Here is a 21164-nt window from a genome sequence, read left to right as displayed (position 1 = left end):
CAGGGGATTTTGATGCTGTAATAAATGGGAGTTTCATCGTAACGCTTTTAGCAGACACCATTCCGCAAGTATCCTGGAGGTTCCTGACGCTCCTACTTCCATGACACGATCCTCTTTTCCCCCCCCCTTAATTGTATTATTTCCTATTCGCTTTCCTTCCTCTGTCTTTCGAGCCCCACTGGCATTCGACACATGTTTGTTTTTTGTTTTTTTTAATAAATTTAGAGTACCCAATTATTTTTTCCAATTAAGGGGCAATTTAGCGTGGCCAATCTACCTACCCTGCACAGCTTTGGGTTGTGGGGGTGAAACCCACGCAGACACGGGGAGAATGTGCAAACTCCACATGGACAGTGACCCAGGGCCGGGATTCGAACCCGGGTCCTCAGCGCTGTAGGCAGCAATGCTAACCACTGTGCCACCGTGCTGCCCTGACACATGTTTGTTCACTGCCCTTTCATTACTCTGTTCAATTGTCTGCCCCCCATTTTCAAGGATCACCTGACAGTTTGACCAAAGTCTGGGAGGGGAATGATTGTGAAGAAGAATCGTGCACTCACCTGTCACCCATCTACCTTTCAACCAGGGGTCGCTGGCCAGCAATCTGGACCACAGGGGCCCTCCATCTGATTACCTCTCCCTTTCCTTCCCAAACTCAGGCGTCAATTTTCCCTCCGGGTCAGTGGCGCATGAATCCGGAAAACCCGCCGATCCGCAAACCCGACTCCTGAGAAAGTGCCCCGGAATTTCCGACATCCGTTCCAGGTTGGGGTGGGTTGGGGGGTGGAGAGAAGGGGGGGAGAGGTAGCGAAAGTCTGACCTGCCCGCCACCACCCACGGAAACAGTTTTCAGGCAGCACAGGGGGCTGCTAGGTGAGGAGGTTAGCTGGGGTGAAAGGTCAACCTCGGTGGTCCAGCACTTCACCCCCAGCTCCAAAAGAATCAATGGACTTCGAGATCCGGTTGAAGCTGACCTCCAACACGTCATCAGATGTAATTGGTGATGACAATGAGCGCTGTGATAACGTTTTTTGTTGAACAAATAAAACAGCCCCGTAGTCCTACCTTGAAAGCTCTCTTGGCAGTTTTACTGCTCCCTTGACAAAGAGCTTGACAGTTCCACTGTGTTCATCCATTGCTTACGCACATTCATGTCTAATTTTAACAATCCCAAAAGGCCCTCTTACCTCTCCCAAAGGTGTCTTTAAGCTCTTCAAAATGGTACCATACCTCTCCAATGAAGCTCGTTAACTTTAGATTTTCTCCTGATTCGTCTGAAGTGCACAAGGCACAGAAATACAGTGAATCTTAAATGGGGAGAGATTAGGAAGCACTGATGTCCAAGGGGACCTGGGTGTCATTGTTCTTGAGTCACTGAAAGCTAACATGCAGGTACAGCAACATATTGGGAAGGCGAATGGTATGTTGGCCTTTATTGCAAGAGTATTTGAGTACAGGAGAACCATAGAATCGCTACAGTGCAGAAGGAGGCCCTTTGGCCCATCGAGCTGCACCGATCCACTCCGCCCTAGACCCGTAACCCCGTAACCTAACCTGCACATTCCTGGACACTAAGGGGCAATTTAGCATGGCCAATCCACCTAACCTGCACATCTTTGCACTGTGGGAGGAAACCGGAGCACCCAGAGGAAACCCGGGACCCTGGCACTGTGAGGCAGCAGTGCTAACCACTGTACCACCATGAGTAGGTTAGATTAAGGGGTTATTGGGATCGGGCGGGGTGTGGGTTTGGGTGGAATGCTCTTTCAAAGGGTTGGTGCAGACTCTTTTTTTTATTTAGAGAACCCAATTAATTTTTTCCAATTAAGGGGCAATTTAGCGTGGTCAATCCACTTACCTTGCACATCTTTGGGTTGTGGGGGCGAAACCCATGCAAACACAGGGAGCAATGTGCAAACTGCACATGGACAGTGACCCAGAGCCGGGATCGAACCTGGGACCTTGGTGCCGTGAGGCAGCAATGCTACCCACTGCGCCACCGTGCGGCCCTGGGTTGGTGCAGACACGATGGGCCAAATGGCCTCCCTCTGCACTGTGGGGATTCTCTGATTCTATGGTGTTGCCTCTGGTTGGGAGAGGGGGTGGGGGTTAGAATGAGAGGACATAGTCTCAGAATAATGACGAGCTCATTGAGGACTGAGATGAGGAGGCATTTCCTCACTCAGAGGGTGTTGAGTCTTTGGAACTGTCAACCCCAGGGGGGCTGTGCCAGCTCAGTCTTTGAGCTTGTTCAAGATTTCTAGATGTGAAAGGCATCACGGTAGCATTGAGGGCAGCACGGTAGCATTGTGGTTAGCACGATTGCTTCACAGCTCCAGGGTCCCAGGTTCGATTCCGGCTTGGGTCACTGTCTGTGCGGAGTCTGCACATCCTCCCCGTGTCTGCGTGGGTTTCCTCCGGGTACTCCGGTTTCCTCCCACAGTCCAAAGATGTGCAGGTTAGGTGGATTGGCCATGATAAATTGCCCTTAGTGGCCAAAATTGCCCTTGGTGCTGGGTGGGGTTACTGGGTTATGGGGATAGGGTGGAGGTGTGGACCTTGGGTAGGGTGCTCTTTCCAAGAGCCGGTGCAGACTCGATGGGCCGAATGGCCTCCTTCTGCACTGTAAATTCTATGGTCAAGGGAACGGGGATAATGCAGGAAAATGGTGTTAAAGTAGAAGATTAGCCACGATGTAGCCGGAGCAGACTCGCGGGGCCAAATAACCTACTCACCTCTATTTCTTATGATCCAGCGGAATGATTATCTGCTCATTAACACATTACTGTTTGCGGCTTATTGCTACGTGCAAACTGGCTGCCACATTACAGCAGTAACTACACTTCAGAAAGTACATTTATTGGACGTTAAAGCATCTTGGTGGGGTTTGTGGCGATGAAAAATGCTATAAAAATGCAAGTCTTTCTTTCTTTAAGTGGAATTCAGACTTTCAGCCTTCACAAGATCAGCTACTTCAACAGACAATGGGACTGGGAACCACTTAGAATAAAATGCAAACTTGAAATTGGACCATCGGCACTCAAATCCAGTTTCCTCAAAAGACTCAACTGAACCCAATACAGAAATTAGCCAGGTCGGTTTTCGTGCAGATTTTGGCTGAGGAGGATTTCCTCTTCAGCACAATCCTGAAATCCTTTCACAAACAAGTCTCTATTGGTTTGCTTTCTTCTGCAATTGCTCCATTCTCGCGCCATGAGCAGGTCAGACGGAGAAGACTTGGGAGTTCATTTCCATTTTCTGTTCAAACGCCCAGGGACAGGTCTCAGCTCTGTTTGTTCACCTGTAAAGCAAACGGCAGCCAGCCTTCTCGCAGACGGTTACTACATAACCACATGGCCGTTCATTCACCCTCCGTGTGGAGGAGGCCAGCTCCCTCCCTGCCTGAATCGCACATCAATCTTCCAAAGAGACGCAAACCTTTCTTCTGGTAGACTCCAGCCAGACTTGGGAATATAAACATGTCAATGCACCTGCAAACCGGCGGCTGATGCGGCAATGATGGGCTGGGCGCGATCGTGCTGAATCTGACCCTTCACTCGCCTGAAATCCTTTTACACGCAGCTGCCCACCTCAACCACAACTCCTAGGTCTTCTTTGGTGTATGTATCCTTAGCTTTACAGTCGGCCACTCGGCCCCTTGTGCCTCCCCCGCCAGTCAATAAGATCATGACTGATTAAATTGCGGCCTTCCCCCCACTCTCCTGCCTACCCCTCCCCTCACCCCCACCATAACCCTTGACTCTCTTATACATCACAACTCATTGACTATATTCAATCGGCCAGCTTTCAATACACTCTGAGATGTGACATGTCATCATAATGATATAAGCAACACCGATCGCCCTTAAGGGATTGTGCAAACATGCTGCACATTTGTTTATTGAGGTTGGGCACTGAGAATATTTCTGCAGGTATGAAGCTTGAAGACACATCAGCGGCAGTGCTGTGTGCGTGTTCTGCCCAAAACAATAGCGGAACTAAAACTAGATGGCATAACACACTTATTTTCTCGTGATCTGATGCGACAATGCCTTAAAGGCATATTACAGTGGCGGCACGGTGGCACAGTGGTTAGCACTGCTGCCTCATGGCGCCGAGGACCCGGGTTCGATCTCGGCCTGGGTCACGGTCTGTGTGCAGTTTGCATGTTCTCCCCGTGCCTGTGTGGGTCTCATATCCCACTCCTTAACTCCACCATAGGTGGTCTTTCCTTCAGCCATCTGGGCTCTAAGCTGTAGAATACTTCTTAAACCTTTTTCTCCTTTTAAGATGCTCCTCGACACCTATCTCCTCGATTAAACCTTTGGCCACCAATCTCAATGGCTCCTCCTCTGACTAAGTGTAAATCTTAGATGAAGCACCTTGGGACATTTCATGGCATTAAATATGGCGAAGGCTGACAGGGGCCTGGCGCGGAAGAACATAGGCCCCCATGGAAATAACCTGTCCGCCGATCGGTAGGCCCCGATCGTGGGCAAGGCCACCGTGCAGCCCCCCCCCCCCCCCCCCCCCCCAGGGTCGGATCCCCCCCCATCCTCCCCATCAGGACGCCCCCCGCAGATGGAGCCCCGAGGTCCCGCGTGTGGGACCGTACGTAACCGACCACCGGCTGGACTCGGCCGAACTCGGCGGCCATCGGCCCATCGAGGCCTGGAGAATCACCGGGGGGGGGTGGTCGCTTTCAATGGCCCCCGACCGGCGCGGCGGCGATCCTGCGTGCACCCGAAAATCAGCACCGGAGAATTGGCGAGCCGGCGTCGGGGCAGCGTGCGTGATTAAACCCCCCCCCCAGGGATTCTCCGATCTGGCGCAGGGTCGGAGAATCCCGACCCATATATTAAATCCATGTTCTCACAATTGTACTTCTCTACTAAGTTGGTCTTAGCTCCTCCGGCCCTGCAACCCTACACTTCAGCAGCGGACGATCTCCATTGCTCTACCAGCCATCAAGGTGCTTTCAGCTGTCAAACCCCTCAACTCTGGAATTAATCCACTTCACCTCTTTCTCTCTCTCCTCCTTTAAGATACTCTTTAATCTCTCTTTCTCTGACCAAAATTTTGCTCAATTTGTTACACTGATATAAAGGCAGCAGTCACTCTTAAGGGATTGGGTAAACATGAAATGTGGTTCATTTATTAAGACTGGGCATGTGAGAATATTTATACATAGGCAGAATGCTTGAAGCAGATCGTGTGTCTGTGTGTCCGTGTGTGTAGGTGTGTGTGTCCGTGTGTGTCTTTGTATTTTCTGCTCACAGGCCAACGTGAATCTAAGACTGGATCGCATGACACACTTCCCTTCGAGTGATGCCATGCTGCTATCCCTTAAAGACATAATACAACACTCCTCTCCTGATATCTCCTTCTGTGGTTTGCTGTAAGTTTTGTTTGATAAAACATCTGTGGAGCACCATTGGAAGTTTTACTGTGTTAAAGACACTGGGTCGGATTCTCCGGTACCCCAGCCGTTCGTTTCCCAGTGGCGCACCATTCGCTGGTGGCGGGATCCTCTCTTCCCGTCGCTCAACGATGGGATTTCCCATTGAAACGCCCCCAATGCCGCTGGAAAACCCATGGGTGGCGGTGCACTGGCAGCGGGAACAGAGGATCCCGATGACTGGAAAATTCCGGCCAATATATAAATACAAATAATTGCTACTGTTGTTGATCTTGCTATCCCAATTTCCCAAGCCGTTCGAAAATCTTCAGGACCACAAAGTTCGAAGTGAACTAACCAGTGATGTGGATAATAAAGAGAAATAACTTTCTGCTTCTGCTTTTATTCTGTTGGCATTACACACCAAGGAGCCGGTGCAGACTCGATGGGCCGAATGGCCTCCTTCTGCACTGTAAACTCCATGATAATCTATGATTAATCTAGGACAAAGGTTCGGCACAACATCGTGGGCCAAAGGGCCTGTTCTGTGCTGTATTTTTCTATGTTCCAATATCCATATCTCGCAAACATTTAGTGCATCACCCGCTGAAATGCTTGCAGCGAACCTTGAGTGTGCTGTATATGCCGCAAGGGTAATAATTTAGACACTTTGATCGTCCACCAATTAGAAGAGAGCAGTACCGCAATGCGAGTTGATGATTCACTCACAGATTACTGGAAGATCCGGCCATTGCTGTTGTTGAGGTCGGGGGCTGAATTCTGAACAATGTCGCAGTTTTCAGGTCATCAGGAACTAAGTTCACTTGCAGAGAATTGTATTTTGAAAAGCATTCGACACCCCGGTAAAACCTGTAGAAACAGACAATGTCCAACTCCCTTTTTGACCAACATTGGCTTCTCAACTCACCTTCCAATCACGTTTCTCTCCAGGAACGCATTCAGTTGTTTCTAGTTCCCTTTCCACCTCTGTTAATGCTCTTTCCCCCATCTCGTTCCACAGGCCCTGGTTTTAAAACAATAAGCAAAAGTTTGATCTGTCTTTAACTTTCTCATTTGGACTTCGGCCAGAATTACAGAACCATAGAATCGCGACTCTGCAGAATGAGGCCATTTGGCCCATCGAGCCTGCACCGACCCTTCGAAAGAACGCCCTATCTAGGCCCAATCCCCCGACCTATTCCTGTGATCCCCGCCCGAAGGGACAATTTATCGTGTCCAATCCACCTAACCTGCACCTCTTTGGGCGTTGGGAGGAAACCGGAGCACCCGGAGGAAACCCACACAGATACAGGGGAAGAGCGTGCAAACTCCACATAGACAGTCACCCAAGGTCAGAATCGAACCCGCGTCCCTAGTGCTGTGAGGCAGCAGTGCTAACCACTGTGTCACCATGCCGCCCCATGTGGAGAAATGTGAAGCCATTTCAATGATGCCCCTTCTACCAAGTGAACAGGCCCAATTTATTCAATCTTCAGGCCTCCGATATTGAGGATATCCCCTGAATCTTCACTTCTGACACTGTTTGAAGGCAACGATACTCTTCCTGTGATTAGGTGGCCAAAGATGTACACAGTACTTCAAATGGTCAATTTGTGTGTCCACAGCGGAATCCCAATTAACGTCTACCCTCTCCCTCTGTTAATAAACTCCAGGACCTTTGCTTTTACTGTAGTAAGGCCTGCCCGTTTCACACATATATCTACAGGAATCCACAGATCTATTTCTGGGTCAGCGCACTGTGGTTCCCTTGAGCACACACTCCCTCTTCCCCACCTCAATTGTGTGAGGGTGGTGTTGTCTTGTTTGTGCGTATTTGTCTTTACTTTAATAAATAGTCTTTAATAATTGTTACGCAATGAGTGGGCTGTTTATTCCCGCCAGGGTTTCACTTGACTCCTCACGCCGAAATGAAACAAGACATTTTAAAAAATAATTTTTATTAAGATTTTCACAACATATAAACAACAAAATAATATTAACCAAACAACCATAGTAAAAACCAAAGGACAAACCGCCCCCCCCCCCCCCCCCCCCCCCAGCAACTACAAAAACAAACAAAAGAAAACAACAAAAAGGAGAGAGATAACACCCGATTTCCCTACCGTTCCGCCAGGAAGTCCAGGAAAGGCTGCCACCGCCTAAAGAACCCTTGCACCGACCCGCTCAGGGCAAATTTCACCCTCGCCACCTTAATGAACCCCGCCATGTCATTGATCCCGGCCTCCACGCTTGGGGGCCTCGCATCCTTCCACTGAAGCAAAATCCTGCGCCGGGCTACTAGGGACGCAAAGGCCAGAACACCGGCCTCTTTCGCCTCCTGCACTCCCGGCTCCGCTGCTACCCCAAATATCGCGAGTCCCCAGCCTGGCTCAACCCTGGATCCTACCACCCTCGACACCGTCCTTGCTACCCCCTTCCAAAACTCCCCCAACGCTGGGCATGCCCAGAACATATGGGCATGGTTCGCTGGGCTCCCCGATGAAACAAGACTTTACACCCTCACGAACCGGTCTTCATGTAGAGACACCCTCGCAGATGACATCATCGTGCTTCGTGACATGAGTTAAGCAGATATTTGATTGACAAGAGAGTCAAGGGGGTGGTGGGGTGAGGGGAACGCGGTGTAGGCAGGAGCGATGTGAGGGCAGGAAATTGGTGTTCAGCCCACAGACCAGCCACAATCTGATTGACTGGCAGAGCAGGCTTGATGGGCCGAATGGCCTTCTCCGGGTGCTCTGCTTTTGCCCTGCAGCCCGAGGATGTGCAGGTTAGGTGGATTGGCCATGCCTCAAGAAATTGGCCCTTTGCGTCCAAAGATATGCAGGTCAGGTGGGGTTACGGGGATCGGGCGGGGGAGTGTGGGCCGAGGAAGGGTGCTCTTTCAGAGGGCCGCGCAGACCAGATGGGCCGAATGCACCGCCGGGATTCTACGGTATTCCCTACGACCTCATGGTCTTCGGTTCGGCGATCGGCTGGGGTGGCGCTGGCGCTGAACGCAGAGTAGCTGACCTCCTCGCGTTAGTTTTCTGCTCTTCCCTCGGCTTGGTAGAATTCGCAGACCTTGCGTCCTTGCCCAAGGCAACGTAACCAACGCCATCCCTTCCCGACACAAGCAGAGGGGACTGCGCCTTTAAGAGGAAAACAAACAGGCCACCATGTGGCTTGTGTTAGGGATGCAGACAGAAGATATCAATAAGCCTTCAGCAGTCAGGAGACCGAGGTTATACACCAGCTGAATGCTCTAACTTCAGCCCCTCAATTTCAGCTGTAATAATATTATCACATGTCAGTCTTTTATGCGCACAGCCCAATAAAATTAGGAGCCCTTGTGATTGCCCTTTTTTTTTCATAGCAGGGTGACTACAAGTCGACACAAACCATACTTTTATTTTCAAACCTCTCTCTGAGGACACATTTTGAGACATCTTTATGCTAAAAATAATAACAGTCGTTTGCCAAGCGGTTAACAAGCGTTGAGCAGTGTTCTGTAATGGGACTTCCATTGATGTTAAGCCTTTTAAAAGTGTTAAATTTGCATCGATCTTTTTTTTTTCTTTCCTCCCCACTGATTTTCTTCCCGCCTCACCCTCGGGCGCTGACTCGCTCTGCTCCCATGGATAACGGTTGCCCTCCCACAGGCTGTTTGGCTGTGGGGGGCTTCACAGCTGCAGTTTGGTTCTGTCTCCTGCTCGCAGAGTTTCCGAGCGTAACCGATACCCCCGAGGTCAGGATTAGGACTCCGGGCCAGTTTCACCCCTTGGGGTCATCAGGGCCAGTTACAGATCGTACCCCATCGCTGGCCCAGCCAAGATCAACTTACGTGCAACACCGACTTGCATTTATGCAGCACCTTTAGTGAAGCAGAAATGTCCCAAGGTTCCCCGCGGGAGTACGATTTCAGGCAAGGACTTATTCTGAGCCAAATAAGGAGATTGAAGAAAAAGGCATGTTGGAGGGAAATGGTAGCATAGTGGTAATGCCGCTTGGCTGTCTGTGTGGAGTTTGCACGTTCTCCCACATCTATGTGGGTTTCCTCCGGGTGCTCCGGTTTCCTCCCACAGCCCAAAGAAATGCAGGTTAGGTGGATTGGCCATGCTAAAATTGCCCCTTAGTGTCTTGGGATGTGCAGGTTTGGTGGGGTTATGGTTTTACAGGAATAGGATGGAGGAGTGGGGTAGGGTTCTTTTTCAGAGGTTAGGTGCAGACTCGATGGGCCAAATGGCCTCCTTCTGCGCTGTAGGGATTCTATGGTTCTATGGACTAGTAATGCAGAGGCCCAGGGTAATGCTCTGGGGTCAGGGTTCAAATCCCACCACGTTGTCCCTCATGCGATTAATACATTCAATTAATAAATCGGGAACTGAAAACTAGTCTCAGTCATGGTGACCATCGATTGTTGTTGAACACCTGCTTCACTAACGTCCCTTTAGGGAAGGAAATCTGCCGGACTTATGCGGTCTGGCCTACATGTGACTCCAGAGTCACAGCGAGATGATTGACTCTGAACTGCCCCTCTGAAGTGGTCGAGCAGTTCAAGGGCAATTAAGGTTGGGAAGATGCTGATCTTGCCAGCGACACCCACAGCTACCCACATCCCATGAAAGAACAAAGGGGGAAACATTTAAGGAACCTCTTAAAGAACGATTATGAGGCAGAGAGATTTAAAGATGGGAGATTGCAGAGGCCTAGGGCCCGTAGCAGCCAAGGGTATGGTTCTAGCGGCTACAGGGGTGGGCAAACTTTTCCATGCAAGGGCCACATTCAGAAATTCACAATTTTAAAGGGCCGCATAGTATATTAAGTAAAATAATTACTTCACCCGGTTATGATTCTGGGCGCCTCATATAGAACATAGAACAGTACAGCACAGAACAGGCCCTTCGGCCCTCGACGTTGTGCAGAGCAATGATCACCCTACTCAAGTCAACGTATCCACCCTATACCAGTAAGTAACCTAACAGCCCCCCCATTAACCTTAAAAAAAAAACATTTTTAAATTAAAAAAAATTTTTTTTTTTTTTAATGACTTGGTGGGCCGCATAAAGACCTTTGGCGGGCCGCATGCGGCCCGCGGGCCATAGTTTGCCCACCCTTGTTCTAGCGCAAGAGGCCAGAACTGGGCAGGCACTGAGATCTCAAATGGTTAAAGAGCGTAAGGAGAAAATAAAGTAAAAGTGAAGTCGCTGAAGACCATAGGCTGCTTTCCACTTTGACGGGGGGTGCTGGTTGTTGGTGGTTTAACCTGAGGATCACCAAACCTCAGGCGAGGTAGCACAAGTGGATAGCACTGTGGCTTCACAGCGCCAGGATCCCAGGTTCGATTCCCAGCTGGGTCACTGTCTGTGCGGAGTCTGCACGTTCTCCCCGTGTCTGCGTGGGTTTCCTCCGGGTGCTCCGCTTTCCTCCCACAGTCCAAAGACGTACAGGTTAGGTGGATTGGCCATGCTAAATTGCTCTTAGTGACCAAAAAAGTTGGGAGGGGTTATTGGGTTACGGGGATAGGGGTGGAAGTGAGGGCTTAAGTGGGTCGGTGCAGACTCGATGGGCCGAATGGCCTCCTTCTGCACTATATGTTTTATGTTCTTGTGATCTAAGTAGGTTCTCACCAGTTGGAAGTGTGTGGACAGCTTTCGGAAGAGCTCGCTTCAGACGAGTATGTACTGTGGACACATTCCATCCATTGAGAGCACTGCATGAATCATCAGAACTTTCATCTTTGCCAATGCAAAAATAAACCCTGCTTATTTTTCTTTGAATGGAAAAATATTTTGCTTCCAATTCTAATCTCCCAGATGGGAAAGGAGTCGGGAAGAAAAAAATCCTCACCACGGGCACCCACTGACCAACGGTAGAAGTTAAACAGGGGGAGCTTTTTAATTTTTTTAAGTTGGCCGACGGATCTGCCTCTCTTCCCCCTCACGTGGCACACTTTATAGCCCACATTTCGCATACCTCGATATCCTCTCTCGGGAAGTATCAGGCACAGCTTCGAACTCCTGCCGACGACATGAGGGGAAAAAAAAAAAATGAACAATTTAATAACTGCGGTGCCAAGTACTTCAGGGCCAAAGTTTCCAATCGTCCGTTCAAGTAGCCTGAGCTACAGTTACGCTCCTTATGGCTTCGTCATCGGTTTTCCCTTTAACGCATTGAGATGAGGGATGTTGATGCTGAGAAAAAGGGACGTATCTGGTTCAGGTTCCCGGTGTCAAGTATCTGCAGATTGAACATAGAGCGTAAAGAGCATGAGAATTAGGAGCAGAGCCAGGCTATTCAGCCCCTCGAGCCTGCTCCATCGTTCAATAAGGTAGTGGCTGATCTGATCTGATTGCGGGTCTTAACCCCACTTTCCTGCCGACCCCCATAACCCTTGACTCCCCTGTAGGTCCAAATTCTGTCTAACCCAGTCTTGAAGATGTCCACTGGCCCAGTCTCCAAATGGGAAACCCCCTTATTCTGAAACTCCGCCCCCTAGTCTTTCCCCCATGGGGTGAAATGTCTTCTCACCATCTGCCCTTTCAACCCCCCGCTCTGAATTTTATATATTTCCGATAAGATTACTTCCCTAAACTCCAAATTCGGCAAACCATAGTTAGGAGCAGAGTAAAGCTCGGCCTACTTTGGTCTGAGTCTGTCCCAGCCTCAGACATTCTTCCGGAGAATTGATAGTTCCATTTGACTGCCTCACCAACTTGATTGTTCTTGTATCTCTGAGACTTCGACTTAGTTCCTGAGGGAGTCCAGGCAGCAGGATTCCGCCATTGGCCCTGATCCATTGCAATCTCCTTTGCTGCAAGCCAGGTGGCGGCCCCTCCCTGAAAGACCTCTTTAAATGTACATCACCGGGTCTTCTTCTGTCTTGTGGTGTTCACTCTACTGCCACTCTGGCAGGGCGTACATCCAGGAGACAATGGCTGGACCTTCCAACTGAGGCTTCAGGGTAAGGATGAACCTTTTCAGTCCTTCTTGACCCATCTCCGCATCCTAGCGCAGTCATGTAATTATGACTCGACGGCTGATTCCATGATCCGGGATCAGATCGTTTTCCGGGTCCAGTCCGACTCCCTGCGGGAGCAGCTCCTCAAAATCAAACAGTTGACCCTCTCCATCGCCATCGAAACGTGCGTTGTCCATGAGCATGCCAGGAATCAGTACTCCCGCATCAGGGCGGCAGAAAATGCAAAACTAGTCTCCCACAAGGCAGAAAGGGTGCAGGCCATCGGAAAAATGCAAGGCCTGAGCATCGAGGAGAGTGGCCGTTTCGCGCACTTTTCCCGGGTCCCTATGCATGCGCGCCACGACCGGGTGGGCGATGAGGCCGAAGACCCCGATGCGCATGTGCAAACGCCGGCCAACCGCACTGCGCATACGCGATGGCATGCGGAACCCGCTGACGTCAGCGTCATAACGTGTCCAAATTGTGGCTCCACCCATTTAAAGCGGCAATGTCCAGACAAAGGAAGGCGATGGCTACAGTGTGGAAAGCCTGGGCATTACGCGACTTTATGCAGGTCCACTCCACCGACCAACAGCCAGCGATCCCAGCTGCAGTGCAGACCTGTCCGCTGCGTACAACAAGGCATGCAGGATTCGGATCCCGACAGCCCAACGGACCCCGATGCTGATTGCCTCGAGTCTCCATACCGGGTGGGCACAATCACCACGCGCGAGCTGGCCTCCACCGTGCCTGCAAACCGCCTTTCAATCCTCACTGTGGATCCTGACGACGTGAGTGGTGTGCTGTCGCCACGGTTAACCAGTCTCGCATCCGATTTAAATTGGACACTGGCGCATCTGCAAACCTCATATCCACAGACACAAGCCAGGACGGCATTGGGACGGTGCTCCTCCAGCGAGACAGATCCTCATCCTGGGCTCCAGTGGCATACGCCTCCAGGGCCATGACTCGGAACGAACAACGGTATGCCCAGATCGAAAAGGAGTGCTTGGGTCTCCTGACAGGAATAGTCAAGTTTCATGACTACGTATACGGCCTGCCAAAGTTCACGGTGGAAACAGACCACAGGCCTTTAGTCCACATAATCCAAAAGGATTTAAATGACACGACACCTCGGCTGCAGCGAATTCTTCTTCGTCACCGCCGATATGACTTCGAACTCGTCTACACACCGGGTAAGGAGCTGGTTGTCGCGGATGCTCTACCCCAATCCGTCACCATGCAGTGTGAACAGGGCAACCTCATTCGCCACATTGAAGCACAGGTGCAGCTGTGTGCCAGCAACCTCCCAGCCACTGATGAACGAGTTATACAAACATGCAAAGAAACCCCAAAAATCCCCTCCTGCAGCACGTGATGAAGCATCTCGCCCATGGCTGGCAAAAGAGGCAGTGCCCCCAGTTCTTCAACGTTAAGGATGAGCTGATGGTTGTTGAGGGGATCCTTCTTAAACTAGATAGAATCGTCATTCCCCAAAGCATGCAAAACATGGTGCTCAGACAGATCCATGAGGGTCACCTGGGGGTCGAGAAATGTCGACGCAGAGCTCGGCAGGCCGTTTACTGGCCTGGCATCAGCCAGGACATTGCCAACACAGTCCTCAACTGCACAACATGCCAGAAGTTTCAACCAGCTCAACCCAAAGAAAAGCTGCAACAGCACGAGATCGTGACCTCTCTGCGGTCCAAGATGGACCTCTTTCGCGTCAATGGACGTGATTACGTGCTCCTGGTCGACTACTTCTCCAGCTACCCGGAAGTGGTAAAACTGTCGGACCTCACGTCAAAGTCCGTCATCAAAGCCTGCAAAGAGACGTTTGCCGGGCATGGGATACCACTCACGGTAATGAGTGACAACGGTCCATGTTTCTACAGCCAAGCGTGGTCTGACTTTGCACGATCCTACCACTTTAGTCACATCACATCCAGTCCCCATTACCCGCAATCAAACGGGAAGGCTGAGAAAGGGGTCCATATTGTCAAGCGGTTGCTGTGGAAGGCTGCAGACTCAGCCTCGGATTTCAACCTGCCGCTATTGCCATACAGGGCAACCCCACTGTCAACTGGTTTGTCTCCAGCGCAGTTGCTCATGAACCACAGCCTGAGGACGACTGTTCCAGCCGTCCATGTTCCCGACCTTGACCACCTCACGGTGCTGCAGAAAGGTGCAGCAATCCAGGGACCAGCAAAAGATCACATGTGATGCTCATGCCATGGATCTGCCTGCGTTGGCTCCAGACGGTGTTGTTCACATTCAGCTGCCTGAGGGAGGTTGGTCAGCCCCAGCTCTTGTCGTCAGACAGACTGCTCCCAGGTCTTTCATTGTCCAAATGGCTGATGGCTCCATTCTAGGGTGCAACAGGAGGGTGCTGCGTAAAGTTCCCTGCCCATCACCCGTCCGCACTTCTCCGCATGTCATCATGCCTCCTCCGGACGTCTTGCACCACAAGGCCACCGATCTGGCAGCCATCCCACCTGTCCACAAGGCCACCGAGATGGCAGCCATCCCACCTGTCCAGGTGCCGGCGTCCCCTCCTCCACCTCTGCGGCGATCGACAAGAATTCATCGCCCACCACAAAGACTGAATCTATAGAATTAAATCTTGTAAATTTTGTTCAGGTTGCTCTGTCTGCATGATAGACACCTTCCCATGTACATATGTTCATCCATTCCCCACTTGTGCATAATTATGCATGCATATACAGCCATGTTCCAAAATTTATTTTAAAAGGGGGAGATGTCATAATATCCACTCATGTATATCATGAGATGCAGACAGGCAGTGATTGACACACAGGATAACCAATGAACACACACAACACAGACCAATCAATCACCAGACAGGACACCACCACTATCAAGCCCACAGGGCATTAAGACTCTCTCCCTCTCTCACAGGACACGGCTAGGGAGATAGTCGCAGTGCACAGGCCAATGAACATCATCACCATGTGATAGAGAGCTGGTCTGGTCAAGCCAATAGGAGGTTATCAGTTAGGTTAATAGAGTGTCAACCCACAGCAGATTATGTACAGCAATCAACAGGTTCAATAAAACAGTGTTGGACCATCTCCTGTGTCGGAAGCCTGTTTCTCGTTTGACTGCATCCAGTTGCAGTCGATGTTAGACCAACACAGATAACACATCAGGCCCAACAAGATATTTGGTAAAGGGGAGGAGGAAAAGGGGGGTGCATGGGGTGGAGCCTGACTGAAAATATAAAACCTGTCAACTTTAAAGTGACGGGTCTCCATTGGGATTGTCTGGGTTTTAAGTATCTAGAAAAAATGTATCTTATGCTTTCATCATTCACTCCTGTCTGTGACATTTCCAGACTTTTTAAACTTCAGACTTAGCTTGCCTCGATTCTGTTGGCATGAACAGCTCACCCCAGGTCAACTGATGTTATTCACCAACACCTATAGCCAAGATGAATTATTCCATAGAGTTTCAGCCTGTTATCTGAAACATGTGGACTGTAACTTCTGGGCAGGATATCAATATTACATTTCTACTTCCATAGAAACCCTCACTGCAACAGGGTCAAGTCAAAAAATTGAATACAACCTAATAATAATAATAATCACTTATTGTCACAAGTAGGCTTCAGATGAAGTTACTGTGAAAAGCTCCTAGTCGCCACATTCCGGCGCCTGTTCGGGGAGGCTGGTACGGCAATTGAACCCGGGCTGCTGGCATTGTTCTGCGTTACAAGCCAGCTGTTTAGTCCACTGTGCTAACCCAGCCCTGTATCATCTCTGCAAATATCCATACTCTACTCTTGCATGGTTGCCATGGATGGTGAGCAAACTCTAACACCAACCCCCCATCATCCCTCTTCTGCCCCCATCCCCCCCCTCCTTTCCCCCCCATCAACCCCTCCCCCCATCATTTTCCCCTTCCCCCCATCCTATGGCATTGCTCATGGTACAAAGTAGGGTGATGGTCACATCATGTCACGCATGACACACTTATCTCAATGGGCAGAATGGCCTACTCTTATTCTTATGGATACAACTCAGCCGGCCTGTTGCAAGGAATATTTGCTGTAAATGATCAGATAGAAAGTAGCTATGGTTACGCACATTTGGAGGTCAGTTAGAGAGTAATTTCTGTTAGGCACATCTTAAGGTCAATTGGAAGCTAGTTACTATTAGGCACAGCTGTAGGTCAATTCGGGACAATTGCTGTTAGGCACATCTTTAGGTCCGTTAGTGACTAATTCCTGTCAGGCACAGTTGAGGTCAAGTAGAGATTAATTGCTGTTTGATACATCTTGAGGTTAGATAGAGGCTAATTGCTGTTTGGTACATCTTTAATATTAATAATCTTTACTGTCACAAGTAGGCTTACATTAACACTGCAATGAAGTTACAGTGAAAATCCCCTAGTCGCCACATTCCGGCGCCTGTTCAGGTACACCGAGGGAGAATTCAGAATGTCCAATTCACCTAACAGCACGTCTTTAGGGACATGTGGGAGGAAACCGGAGCCCCCGGAGGAAACCCACGCAGACACGGGGCGAACGTGCAGACTCCGCACAGACAGTGACCCAAGCCGGGAATCGAACCTGGTGCTGTGAAACTACAATGCTGAGCACTGTGCCCAAGTCAAGTCCTGGGTTGGGGCTTGAACCGGGAACGTCCGGCTCAGGGGGCAGGGATGCCAAGCTACTCGAAAGACCTGCTACTGAAAAATACCGTAATGAGTACACTGCTGCGGTAATGTAGCCAATGAGAAATTAAGGCGTCAATCCATCGAGAAACGTTCTGTGCAACAAGACTGGAGGGTAAGGGCTCCACGTGACTGTCATCTGTATTTTTAAAAAGAATTTGCAAAGGAAACATGGTCACACTCAGGAATTGGCAACTGTTTAATGTGATGTAGCTTGTAACGGCTAATGTAGGTCTTTGTCCCCCTCCAATGCAGACTTGATGCCAGGTGATCCTTCATTCCCAGCAGCCTCCCATTCCCCTAATTGTTTTTTCAGATCAGGGGAGGGGCGGTGGGGGGGGGGGAGGCGGGGCGGTGGGGGGGGGGGAGGCGGGGCGGTGGGGGGGGGGGAGGCGGGGCGGTGGGGGGGGGGGAGGCGGGGAGGTGAGGGTGCCCAGCTTTCCGACGCTATAATCCCTTCCCGCGAGGAATCTGCAGCACTTTGTGGGGGAGGCACCGGCTCTGTATACACAGGTGGCTCCCGACCACCGGGAAAGCCAGGGGCTGCGGAGCAGCAAAAAAGCCTGACCCCTGGCTCTGGGCCTACCTGCTCCGTTGGCTCTCGAGGCACCAAATTCTTTCCGAGCCACGGAAGAAAGTAGCCCTTTTTCTCACCTCTGAACTTCTGATTAAGGTGTTTATCTTGGCGGAGTCAGGGCAGTCAGATGGAGGGAAGCGATCCCTGGAGTTCACATAGTATTAATTTAGTGTACGCAGGCAAGCTAAGGCAACTGTGACTGGCCATTGCTATCCTCCATGTAATCAGACCTATTTCCTTCAATAACCCAGCCTGCCTAATCTGCAATGCGCATTATGGGAAATAGAAAGTGCCCCATAAATAGTCCACTGATTCTGTTTCTAACAGTGCACTGGGATCTCTTGCCGTGACTGGGTCCTGTATCCTGGTACGGTACAATTGCTCCCTTAGTCTCTGAGTGCAGCCTGGGTGTCCAAATAGCTTGTTTGGCTTCCAGGTCAGGCCCTGTGTGCAATGCCCTCCTTGAGCTACCTATTATTTTTTTTAAATAAATTTAGCGTACCCAATTATATTTTTCCAATTAAGGGGCGATTTAGCGCGGCCAATCCACCTACCCTGCACATCTTTGGGTTGTGGGGGCGAGACCCACGCAGACACGGGGAGAATGTGCAAACTCCACACGGACAGTGACCCAGAGCCGGGATCGAACCTGGGACCTCGGCGCCATGAGGCAGCAGTGCTAACCACTGCGCCACCGTGCTGCCCTTCAGCTACCTATTATGACGAGTTCTCCTCCCCCTGTCAGTCACACGGTGGGTGGGGGGGAATGTTACGTCGCAGAAATGTTACTCGGCGGGGAAAGACTATCTCACCCCGGCTTTCTTTTGTAAATAAGTGAGGCACCAACAGTACGGCTGAGGCATCGGCACAACAGTGATCAACGCCCTCCCCCTCCCTCCCCAGCCCCCTGCCCCCCCCCCCCCCCCCCGCCCCAGCCCCCTGCCCCATCCCGGCCAGCCTCACTGCCAATGGGAGAGGAAGTTGCTAACCCTGGATGGATGCATCCCTGAAGGTTTTCATCCCACGATGCACCACCACCTCTACTCACACGGCTGCCTCGCGACGTCAAGGACCCGGGTTCAATTCCGGCCTCGAGTGACTGTGTGGAGTTTGCACGTTCTCGTAACCTGCACGTCTTAGAACTGTGGGAGGAAACCCTCGCAGCCGTGGGGAGGATGTACACACTCCACCCCGGAATTGAACCCGGGTCCCTGGCGCTGTGAGGCAGCAGTGCTAACCACTGTGCCAGGATGTGAGGAGGAAGCCTCCTAGGCAGAAACATTTTGGGGAGCTGGCTACAGCGATGAGGCTGCTGCACAGTTCTTATTCACAAATACCTTTTGTGTTCACCAGTGAAGTCTGTGAAAGTGCATCTTTGCAACCCCCACGTTCAAATGCCCGCTAACCCACCTCACGCCCGGGGAATGGCCTCGCGAGGATTAATCACAACGGGCTATTCAGACTCGCCTAGCGGGCACAACTGAGAAGGTTGGTGGCCAGGCGGCCAGGCTGAAAGCCAGTTTTCTGTAGAGTTGAGATCACGTGGCAAACGTCGTGCGGTTCTGGTACAAATCAACAGTGGCCACAGGCCTGGATTCTGGCCTGAGTTTAGAGTCAACTGATCTCAGTGGCAGGTGCCGATTGTGGCGATATGCATCACTGTAAATACACAAGGGGTTAACGTAGATACACTAGAACTAAATAAACACTAGAGGGAGCACTAGAGACATCAGGACACTCAGACATTCAACCAATAGGTCAGTAAGATAAGACACGACCAATGGGCAGTCAAGACATCCAGAGGTGACACTACCACAAGGGGGAACTCATATAAAAGGACAGGGCACACATGCTCTGTCTCTTTCCACAGGCGATACTCAGAGAGATAGGGGCAGATCAGAAGCATCACACCCACCGCATGGCTTAGAGCAGACTGGTTAGTTAGACTGAGTTACTATAGCAGGATTAGCAGGAGAGTCGAACTCAAGTAGGAGAATTGTTAACTGTTCAATAAATGTGTTAAACCTATCTCCAAGTCTGAACCTTCCTTCGTCAGAGCATACATCAAGGAAGCAGCTTATGCTACATGGAGAAGCAGAACACAACATCTATGTCAGCAAGCGAGGGAGGAAATTCAACGACAAAGTCCGTCAGCCTACGCAGCCTGCCGCTGCCAAGTGGGATATTTTGTCTGGGTGAAGACATGGCGGGTTCAGTCGCGCTCTCCCGCTGAGAGTAACCGGAGAATCCAGCCTGCTTTCTTTTCCGAAATGTGAACCCGAGGCCTCTGACCACCTTCCCAGGCAAACGCACAAGGTACAAAGAAAGATACAAAGAACAGTATAGCACAGGAACAGGCCTTTCGGCCCTCCAAGCCTGTGCCGACCACTCTGCCTGTCTAAATTAAAGCCTCCTGCACTTCCTGGGTCTGTATCCCTCTATTCCCATCCTATTCATGTATTCGTCAAGATGCCCCTTAAACGTCGCTATCGTATCTGCTCCCACCACCTCCTCCGGCAGAGAGTTCCAGGCACCCATCACCCCCTGTTTACAAAAACTTCCCTCGCACATCTCCTCCAAACCTTGCCCCTCACCCCTTAAACCGATGTCCCCTCGTAATTGACTCTTCCACTCACAGAAGAAAGTCTCTGACGATCCACTCTGTCTACGCCGCTCGTAATTTTGTACACCGCTATCAGGTCGCCCCCCTCAGCCTCCGTCGTTCCAGTGAAAACAATACGGGTTCGTCCAACCTTAACCAATGCCCTCCAGCCCAGGCAACGGGCTGGTAAACCTCCTCTGCACCTTCTCCAAAGCCTCCACATCCTTCGGGTAATGCGGTGACCAGAATTGCGCGCAATATTCCAAGTGTGGAACAACTAAGGTTTTGTACAGCTGCAGCGCGACTTGCCAATTTTTATACTCAATGCCCCCAACCGATGAAGGCGAGATTTCCGTACGCCTTCTTGACTACCTTCTCCACCTACGATCCCCTTGCACGCTTTCGAAAAGGAGCTGGGGAGGTTGCCTTCTTCCTGCCCAATATTCGCCCCTCAAACGTCACCTGTGAAACAGATCAGCTGGCCATTGTCACATGGTCGGTTTATGGGATCTTGCTGTGCGCAGATTGGCTGCTGTGTTTTCTACATTCCCACAGCGACGGCACTTCAGATTCATTTCATGGCTGCGGCAGGCCCCGTGGTTGTGAATCGTGCCGTATAAATACAAATCCTTCTTCGCGTTGGCCGCACAGGAGAGAAATCAGCAGCCAATCAACAGGAAATCGGGAGTAGAAGTGGACCATTCGGCCCCTCGAGAAATGCACTTCATAAGACGATTCCTCCAATTGTATTCATCGGAGGGGGAGGGGTAAATGTGTGGCTTCGGGTCACACAGGTCATGTCAACAACTAGCTTGGGCAGCACGGTGGCACAGTGGTTAGCATTGTCGCCTACGGCGCTGAGGACCCAGGTTCGAATCCCGGCCCTGGGTCACTGTCCGTGTGGAGTTTGCACATTCTCCCCGTGTCTGCGTGG

At 50.8% G+C, this 21164-nt stretch overlaps 1 long non-coding RNA gene across 2 annotated transcripts in view; it reads right to left on the bottom strand.

Annotated features, from left to right (window-relative positions):
- The window catches only part of LOC119957162, a 39840-nt gene extending 21984 nt beyond the window's left edge, over positions 1-17856 (bottom strand). Inside the window, exons 1-5 of one of the 2 annotated variants that reach the window (XR_005458761.1) lie at positions 17706-17856; positions 11372-11415; positions 8429-8547; positions 6327-6422; positions 6128-6178 (exon numbers count right to left, since the gene is read on the bottom strand). This is a non-coding gene — a long non-coding RNA (uncharacterized LOC119957162). Of the gene's footprint in view, positions 1-6127; positions 6179-6326; positions 6423-8214; positions 8548-11371; positions 11416-17705 lie in introns of those variants that run through there. The other variant, XR_005458760.1, reaches the window with a different exon arrangement.
- Between the last annotated feature and the right edge of the window lie 3308 nt (positions 17857-21164).

Source organism: Scyliorhinus canicula, chromosome 25 (assembly GCF_902713615.1).
Source record: "Scyliorhinus canicula chromosome 25, sScyCan1.1, whole genome shotgun sequence".
Taxonomy (NCBI): domain Eukaryota; kingdom Metazoa; phylum Chordata; class Chondrichthyes; order Carcharhiniformes; family Scyliorhinidae; genus Scyliorhinus; species Scyliorhinus canicula.
The sequence above is the reverse complement of the archived record's forward strand: the minus strand, read 5'-3'. Positions and strand labels throughout refer to the sequence as shown.